Source organism: Furipterus horrens, unplaced genomic scaffold (genome assembly GCF_987537825.1).
Source record: "Furipterus horrens unplaced genomic scaffold, mFurHor1.1.pri manual_scaffold_1, whole genome shotgun sequence".
Lineage (NCBI taxonomy): Eukaryota > Metazoa > Chordata > Mammalia > Chiroptera > Furipteridae > Furipterus > Furipterus horrens.
Window position 1 is genome coordinate 51,485,042 of NW_028327171.1, and position 10,230 is coordinate 51,495,271.

Consider the following 10,230-nt stretch of genomic DNA (forward strand, 5'->3'; position numbering starts at 1 on the left):
GGTATCTCAGGAGTCAGCCTTTATAGAAGCAAAAATAAATGTCAGTTTTAATCTCTCAATCAGTGATTTCTCAAAATGAATCTGGCAAACCATTTCACATTTATCTTTCAACATGCTTGCGAGGAAAAGCTAGAACAAGTAGGATGGAAATGCCCGGCAAGGTAAATGAATAATGATGATTGTGTCTTTCCAATTTATTTTCTCCCTCACAAAATAAATGGCTGGAATTTGCGATTACGGTGGGGCTGTTTGTTAGTGATGACAAATGTATGGTCTTGTTAGGAAAACATGTTCTGTACTGGGTTGTTGAGTCATGTGAGGTCACTTGCAGTCTTTCTTTTTTTCCCTCTATGCGATAATTAAATTTCTGAAGTCTAATGGCCAACAAGCACTTAATGACCAATTCAGCCTAGATTCCCCTTTATTTTTCAGATAAGAATATCAAGGGATAATTTATTTTTTTATTATCATTAACAGGATTGATTCACTTTATTTTTCCTGTATAAAATTATGTAGTGGCTGCAGCTGGAGCCTGGGTCCTCTGCACAGAAACCCTGGTGTGGGTCTTTACAAGGCAGTCAATGAATTTCTGAAAGGGAGACTTGGTGAACACAGGGTTTTTCCAGAGGTTGGGTGTGAGATAGCTGTAGGTCTTGAAGATGGCATTGAAGGTGGCCCTGGCAAAGTTGCCCAGGGTGGCAGTTTGGCCCCTGGCTGAGGTGTGGCAATCATTCCCACCCCTCATCAGAAGCAGCTTCTCAGTGCCCCTGGGGGCAGGGGTGAGGTGCACTAGCACAGAGCCACAGTGCCTAATCAACTTGCAAGGGACAGTGGAGGGCTTGCCAATCTTGTTCCCCCAGGAGCCTTGCCGCACAGGATATAATAGAGACCTTGGCCGGATTATGACCCCACAGATGGCAGTGGCTACTTTCTTTGAGCACTTAACATCCAGACCAACAGGTCCATTGTAGTCCCCAGTGGTGACAAATCCCTTAAACCAGGTCCTCTGGCCAGTGCATGTCTGCTTTTGCACAGACATAATCTTCAAAATTTCATCCTTAAGGGATGCCCCCAAGAAAAAGTCAGTCATCTCAGATTCCTTGATGGGCAGGAAGAAGAGACAGAAACTACTTCCGTGACTTGATCTTCATGTCCTTCACCAGACAGCCCAGGTTGGTGACAGGGATCCACTTGTCCTGGCCTTGCCTCTCTGAGCTCTGCGGCCTTGACCCAACTCTAAGCCTGACCCAGGCCCTGACCATGGCCCCAAGATACCACTTCCAAGTCCTCAAGAGCCTCCACAGCCTCCCATTCCAGGGCCCCAAGGGCCACCAGGCCCTCCCGCAGCACCAATATCATCTGCCACTGTGTTTGCTTGGAAGAAGAAGCTCAAATCATAATTTCAAAGAAGATGAATTTCAAAGAAGTTGAAAGTGAAAATGTCAAACATAGAGCAAGAATTAGAAGTTCTAGAAGATAGTTTATTATTTCTAACACATATGAAGCATATTTATGGAGTATCATGCATGTGGGAATAAATAATGTATTTATGTCCTCAAGGAGCTTTTCATTGTGTAAGGGAAGCAGACAGGCAAAAAACAATTATGAAATAAGAAGGAAACAACTGCCAGAATAAAAGCAGAAATGACATTGATATAATAAGTTATGTTAAATACTTTAGTTTAAACTATGTATATGTAAACAACAAACATGTGTATATAATGTATATATACAATGTATGTATGTGGTATGTATATATGTATGTATAAATAGGTATAATTATAATTGTTGTGTAAGTAATTTCCAGGTACATCTGAAATTCTACTCAGGGACATACACTCTGAACATTGGTAAGCCTCTACCTCAGAAGAAGCTAAATATGATGTCTATATTTCTAGAGCTGTAATCCAAATTCTGTTAGTTGTCATTGTGATGCCAAAAACGGGTGAACTTAGTGTCCTATTAATACAATAAATGGATGAATACCAGAAATTGTCTTTACTTAGTAAAATGAAACTTTCTAAAAAAAATGGATGGTCATAAATGTTTAAGAGACACTGCATACACTTTTATAAACAGTGTCAAAGAATCCAACAAGACCTGTACCCTTCACCAACAAAATTCTCAATTATCTAGTTTCTAGCTGTAAACCCTTACTGCTGCTTGTCCAATGAAAACTATAAGGATAATAATTATAAGGTACCTGAATCCTGCCTCTTGCAAGATGATATTTTGAACCCTGAAATAACAATAAGGCTGGGCTTTCTTAAGGCAGAGAACAGATTGTGTAATTTATCTTGCACTAACTTGATCATAGATGTTTAGTTAATAAATGTTTTTATTTAGGCATTTTTTTCCCTTGAGAAATGCTTTCTTTATAATTTAATAGCAAGGTTGTTGGGGACAGTTTACCAAACTCAAACTTCTTCAGCAAGTACTATTATCTGCCAAAGGACCCTGGATTTGCTCATGGCAGATAGGCTTAAAACAGGTCACAAAAAGCATCTTCTACAGTTTGAAAGAGGGGATAATTAAGCATAAGTGTGGAATATATATATAGGCAATGTTGAAGACTGGAGTTCATAATTATTGTTCCATTATGATATTTAACCTATCCCCCCTGTTTAATGGCTTTTCTGAATGAGCTATTTTTTCAACAAGAAAGAATTATTTCCCAGAAGATAGAACTATTTCTTATAAGGCCATTTTCCTTGGATATTTTCCATGTGGCACATAATATAGCCAGTGTTACACTGGAGAGAACATGGAGTCTAAGAGGAGAAGCTTCATGAATGTCACATTGAGCGAATTGATTTTTCACTGATTTACATTTTTATGTATTAGTTTTTATTAATAAGACTTCTAAATAGCTTTTACAATTTGATTAACAAGTTCATGCCTGTATTGATTAAATTTTTATTTTAAATCATTTAGTATTATGACTTTCATGGGAAAGGCTAAGGGACTCCAAAAAACCTCCGCTGCCTTGCGGCATACCTCTTCCGGGGAAAGGCTAAGGGAGTAAACCCCGACAGAAAATCCAGAGCCGGAGTCCCTAAGGCGGTTTGACGTTGTAGTCAACACCGGCAACTCCTGCGGCGCACCTGAAGCCAAGCTGTATTGACTCCGTCTTTCCCTTGGACCCTTCAGCTGCGAAGAGAGGGGGGGTCTGCTGCATGGGCAACAGCAGACCCTCCATATCACTCTGCCCAGGCTCTGTAGCTTCAGCTCCACTGGAGAGGACACTCCAGCGTCATCGCAAGATGTCGATTCAACACGGGAGGAGACAGATACCGTGTCACTCCTGAGTCGGACTGCACAGCCATTCTCGGCGGTGCAGATAGACTCTTAAGAAGCTACACCATCGTCTCTCGAGACGGACGGCTGCCGATGACAAAAGGGCAAAGAAAAAAGAAATGGAAATCATTCCTAAAATGTTAGAGTACAACTAGTAGTGTCTGAAATTGATGGAGGGAAAAGGTGACTACCAGGATATATTCACAGTAGCTGCGAACAAATGGTCAGCATTTCAGGGGGCTCTAAGAGGAAATGAAGGTAGCATCTATGCATTTATGTTGCCTTCTCTTCCTCAAAAGTGCTTCCATACTAATTATTACTAATTATTATTTATCAGCATTAAGCAGGTCACCTGTATTCAGATTTGGAGTCTAGTGTTTAGAAAAATTTCCTGAATTTGGAAAGTATCCAATAAAAATCTGAAATGAAATGGTGAAGTAGAGTTTTAGGACTCATGTCATTAATACACAGAGGTTTAAAACAGATATTAAAATCCATGGGCTAAATTGTTATTTTTCAACCTTGTTTGCCTCCTAGAATTACATAGAAGATGTTAAAAATAGTGATCCTCAGGCTACATACAAGACTAATTACATATGCATTTCTGAAGGTGGGTCCCTGGCATCAATATTTTTATAAGAACCCAGATAATTTCAGTGTATATGTAAGTTTAGGAACCACTTGTTAAATGATAGCAAAATATTGTTAAATCCTCTGACAATTCAATTGGCATTGATATTTATGAGTAAATAAAGCAAAAATAAATAAATAAATAAAAGCTTATAGCCAGGGAAAGCTGGTTGATACATGAATATTTTCAATGTCACTGTAATCAATGATACAGAGGGTAGCGGGGCATTATTTTAAAAACATTTGAAGAGACACAAAGTCAGTGTGAAATATTTCTCTACCAAGAATCTTATTATTTTAGTCCTTGTGTTTTCAGAATCATCAATTAAAAGCTTCAGAAATTTTTTTTTATTATTTTATAGGAAACAGGAATAAAGGACATAGTCACCAGGATTGCCTGGAATATGGAGTTAAAGAGATAAATATAGACATCAGAAAGACATGAAATAAATATATCTGACCTCTTTTCCTCAGTCTTTATTTATGGAGAGACAAAGCTACTTATCCCCTCCATTCTACTTATTCCTCCATTCTAAAGTCATCTAATAAGAAACGGAGGGGTGGTTCATCATTTTCTTTGGCAAGGCATTGCCAGGGCTGGGAAATAATAACAAAATAGCATCTACATTCCTGTCTTTTCCTTTTTGGATTTTTAAACACTGATAAAATGATGTGGAATATTCCAGTGTATTTATGAAAGTGCTTTTAGAAAACTGCTCAGAAATATTTTTGTAAATAGCAAGTCAACTTTGACATGGTTTATAATGAATTCTAAGTTACTAATTAGTACCATCTGTTATCTCGTGCTGTGGCTTTCTTTGTTCTTGTTTCTCAAAATCATTGAAGCTTCTGAGACTTTTGACAGTGATAAAAGTATTTTTCTACTTATATCCTTTCTCTTTTTTTTTCTTTCATATTTTCAAGGAAGCAGAATAGAATACAAATCATCCAAAACCATCAATAGTGCAAGTTTGTTTCCTAAGGTGGTTAGAATTTAATAATTACTTTCTTATTTCTGAAATGTAACAGCATAGTATTTTGTTATTTTCTTGTATTCTTCCTATGATGACATTTGATTCCAAAACTTCACCCATTCAGTCTGACAGTCATACTATAGTAATATTCTGTCATTTTTGGCCAGGACTTCCATGTTCTTTTTGGAAAGGAAGAAATGTTGATGATATTGGAAGCCTTGGAAACCCCAGTATTTATAAATTTTTCTTGGATGATTTATCACTCATTATTATTAAAAAATATCCCAAAGTGTGTCATGCAGAGCAAACAATGCCTGTGAAAAGTTTCTTAGAAAAGGTGTTTGGGTGAATAAAAATTTTCAAACTGTCCATAAATTATCTTCCTTAGTTAACTACAATTAATATTCTGCAAAGGCCATAGATTGTGAAATGCTGATCTATTCATGGCTGAGTTGATGAGCAGAGAAAAGTGAAAGTTTTTTAAGTTCAGAGGGAAAAGCACCTGTCACTCTACTAAGAAAACTGGCTTGAACTGGTTAAATGTAAAAACCTGTAAGGAGTAATATTAAAAAATACCTACTATACATATAGTTCTGAGAAAGGTAGTGTGAATTTTATAGAAGTAAATTATGCATGGATTCTTTCTTAACATAACTTCTCACCTAATAGAGGATATAACACAAGTCTGGAAAACTGACATGAAGAATGTAAAACAAGACATGAAAATTATAGGTAGATGCTATGAATATTTACTGCTAGGAGAGATTATTACTATTTGCAGATGGGGTGGAATGAGAGAAATCTCCATAGAGCAATGGCATTAACTGAGCTTCAAAGCATGTACTTGAACACGGAAGGAAAGCATGTCAGGTAGAGATGGACACATAGACAGGAGGCAGAAAAGCTTGGATCATGCTTGGGAGAACATAGCATTCTATATTGGGAATAGTGTAGGGTGGGAATAGACGGTGAAAGGTTAGAAAAAAAGTGGTAACTCAGTTTATATTATAAAGGGTTCTGAATTTCAGGCTCAGGAATTAGTTTAGTAAATAACTTTTTAATGATAATAAGGTATAAGTAATTATATTTCTACTCTGTGGCAATTGGGCATGGTAAGCAATTTACTCCAATTACAATAGTTGGTAGTACATTTTCACATGATACTTGAGAATAGGGTGAAATGAGAAGAAAGGAGAATTGGGAAAAGCTAACATTGCCCTCAGGTCTTTAGAAAAGGAATCAAGAACAGAACTTCTCACACTTTAATATGCATGCTAATTACCTGGGGATGTAGTTCAAAGGCAGATTTTGATTTAGTATGTCTTTAGAGCATGAAACTCTCCAATTCTAGCAAGCTTTCAGGTGCTAGTGTGTGTCTGTGTGCTTTTGTTGCTTTTTTGTTTGATTGTTTTTGCTAATCTATAGACCCATATTGAATTGTAAAGATTTTATTTTTACCTTTTAACTTTTTGATTCCAGAGAGAGAGAGAAACATCGATCAATTGCCTCCCATACATGCCCCAAACAGGGACTGAACCCACAACCTAGATATGTGCCCTGACTGGGAATCGAACCCGTGACCTCTGGTCTATGGGACAACACCCCAACCAACTGAGCCACATGAGTCAGGGCAGTCGTAAGGATTTTAGAGCTGTAATCCCAAACTTGATTACATGACAAAATCATCTGTGGAGCTTTAAAAACTACCAATGCCTAAAACCTATTTATAGAGCCTCTGATTTTATTGGATCTTGGCATCAGTATTTTTAAAAGTACCTCAGTGAATTCTAATATATGGCCAATATTGGGGAGCACTACTCTAGGTTATGTCTTAAGTTAGTGTTTCTCAACCCTGGCTGCACATTAAAATCACTCAGGAAGGTTTTAAAATCCTGGTGCCCAGCGCAGTGCAGTATGCAGATGATGTTTCATTGATTTGTACACTTGAAACTTGTATGGTTTTGTGAACCAATGTCACCCCAATAAAATCGATTAAAAACCCCTAGTGCCCAGGCATGCCAAACCAATTAAATCTGACTCTGGGGGTGGGACCTGGGCATTGATATATTTTGAAAGCTCCCCAGGTGATTCTAACATGCAGCAAAGTTGAGAATCGCTGACCTGGAAGAATTTAGAAATTTCTATGTCTTTACAGCTGTTTCTAAAGCAAGCTCTATATGACTGTTGCATTGTCAAATCTACCAAAAATTAACATTCTGTATGCAGCTCATTAATGCAAATAAAACCAGTTGTCTACAGCTTTTGGTTTGAGGATGAAGTAACAAACGTGAATTATTTTTTGAAGTTATTGAAGAATAAATAGACCAATGAAGGGCTGAACCATTATTTTCATGAAAGCTTGTGGGCTGAGCTTAGTGCTCTCTTATATGTCTGTATTGTTAACATGTTGCTATAATCTCACTGAAAATCCAGATAATACACATGAAATCACTGTAGAATGTCATTCTACACTTAGCACTGTGAAAAGAAACTGGTGTTTGAATTAGCAGGACAGGACTGGACAGGAAGGGACAGGGACAGTAACGCATGGCAGGAGAATCAGAGGGTTTGGTCCTGCTTCTGTTACTGACTCATTTATGTGCACCTCAATTTCATAGTTTGTCAACTACAAGAAAATGGATACCTACTTACAGGGTTGTTCCAAGGACAAAATACACATGACTATTCCACTGTAAACTGAAATTTGCAATACAAGTGCTAATGATTAAAGGCACATTATATCCAGAACCCCACAGTGATGATAAATAACATTCATGTTGTCCAATTTTTGTCTCTAATCATTGCTCTCAAGCATGCAGATGCTCAATATTGGCATTTAAAACTCTAAATGTTTGTTTAGGGTTTGGCAAAGAGTTCTCAATGTGGAAATGATCATCTGGGAGGAAATCATAGACAGGAGGAAAGTTGAAAAAAATTTCTGTTCCTGATCTAACTTTACTTTACTTTTTATGCACATCTGTTATTTGTAGGGCTTTAGGATACCATTGCATCACTAATAATCAAAAATTGAAATTATTATTCAGACATGGATTAACAAGAACAAAATTTGTGTTTTTGTGCTGAATATACGGGTGAGAACATAAATCCTAAGTTGTTTATGAAATTAGGCATAAACTGAATAGCACATCCATCAGGACTCAGATTTAGCAAACAGTAGAAGTATTAATCCTTCAATATTATCCTAGATTCTCAGTGTACTAAGGGAAATAATGTCCTGAGTTGTCATTTCAAATAAATTAGTCAGATATAGAAAAGTCAGTCATTATATTGAATTTGCAGAAAAAGCAAAACATGAAAAAGCCTATAGAAATTCACTATGAAGAGGCTTCTTAATTTCTTTTTGTTTTTAATTCAACACTTACCTTGTGCTGCCAATTACAAGATCCAAGTAATATTCTACATCAGAGTGGCACTGAGTGCAGACCCATGTGTAGGACTCAGGTGACAGGAGTCACTGACATACCCAAATATAGAGATCAGTGAAAGGACTTGATTGTTAGACTTCTCATTTACATCATTTTATAGCTGGTCTCAAATGATATAATTTATGTAAATATGCTTATTATAGTGCTTCACACTTGCTTGTCAACCCATTTTGGTGTTCTTGCTCTATAATAATGTCAAGCATTTTGGAAGCTTTTATTGTGTGTTAGATAACATTCTTGTTTTCACAGGTATTGATTTGTGTGATACTTGTAAGAACCACATGAAGAAGGTATGATCATTCTCATTTGTCTTATGAGGAAATTAAAGTATTTGCCCATGGTCACATAGCTAGTAGGTGACAGAGTTAGGACTCAAGCCCAGGCAGTTGGTCTTTAGAGTGCATGTGCTTTTCACTAAACAAATTATCCTTCTTCCCCAATTCAAAGCTCTTTTATCATTTTATTTTCAGTTAGAAAATAAGAAATGATACTTGTGTGGAAATTGGCTGTAAAAAATAGAAATGATATGCTATTAATTAAACACCACTGACCACCACAACTTCTATGTCACCTTCTCTTTAATTCCTTTAACAACCTTCTGACTCAAAAACACATATGTTGGCCATGGGATATTAGACTCTTAGAATTATTGCTCATATGTATTGCACTATGTATTAAACTTCCAACATTCCCCCTATCCCCAGCCTACATTTTACTGAAGAGAAAAGTAAGGTCCAGAAAATGAAATTTCTAAACCATGAATTAAACTGAGCTCTGTGAACTATTAGCTAAAAGTATTGTAGCTGCTTCCATTTGCTTTGGGATCAAGCGGATGTTCTGTGTTCTAATGAATTGCATCTAAAACCCCACCTCCTTGGCCATTTGGCTTCCTGGGAACTCAGAAGGATCTTGGTACTCTTACTGTTGACAATATATTTTCAATTCCTCATTCATTTCATTTTTTCTATAGTCCTTATATCTGAGAAACAGCATATTCTCGGCATCTCTCTTGGCTAGTGTTTTGGTGTCACTTATCTATTTCTGGCTTCCATTGTCTGTCTCTATTTTGCAGACTTCATCAACTATATTCCAAGTTACTGCTCGATGAGGTTTAGTGCTATTTACTGGGACTGAGTGAACCAGGCATAGCCAATTTCCTCATAGGGCTGACAGTCTAATAGGATACATAGACAATAAAAGAGGGAGGATTGCACCTTCGGGAATTAAGTCTGTTGTGGGGGGATGTAGACCCAGGTGAGGTGGAGTCAGAGAAGTCTTCAGAGGGGCGTGTGTCTCTGAGCTGGGATGTAGAGGAGGAGTAGCAATTATCCAAGCCTCATAGGCATAGGGACACACCTGTCTAGTTGACCTTAGTACCTTTAACATAGTGCCTATCATGTAATGCGAGATGAATAAACATTTTTGAATGAAGATATGAATGCAAAGGGAAGAGGTTGATGGAGGCCCCCATCTGGATCATATTCTAGTCAGAATCCTTTAAAACCAGTTTTCCTGACAAGGACTCATTCTTGGGTCCTGCTCTTGGCTTGCTGAGTCCAGTTTTATCAAAGAATCTGTTAAGTTGGTTTATTAATAATATTCCCATCCTTGGTGTCTGATCGTCTTTGTTTACCTTTATCAATAATACAGTTTAGCAACAACCCTATCCTTGATTCTAATCAAATTCCTTAATAAATTTTCATCTGCTGACTCCCTCACTCTGCTCATTGGATATAAATTCCCAGCTATCTTTGTTGTATTTGAAATTGAGTTCAAGCTCTCTCCCCTATTGCAATAGTTTCAAATAAAATCTTTTTTTCTTTACCATTTAAAAAAGCAACACAATAACTTCTCTTTAACAAAGGTAAAGATAGCTATATGGA

General features: G+C 37.1%; 1 pseudogene; it reads right to left on the reverse strand.

Moving 5' to 3' along the window:
• Nucleotides 1-508: 508 nt before the first annotated feature.
• On the reverse strand, nt 509-9,733 carry LOC150021093 (small ribosomal subunit protein uS5 pseudogene; annotated as a pseudogene).
• Between the last annotated feature and the right edge of the window lie 497 nt (nt 9,734-10,230).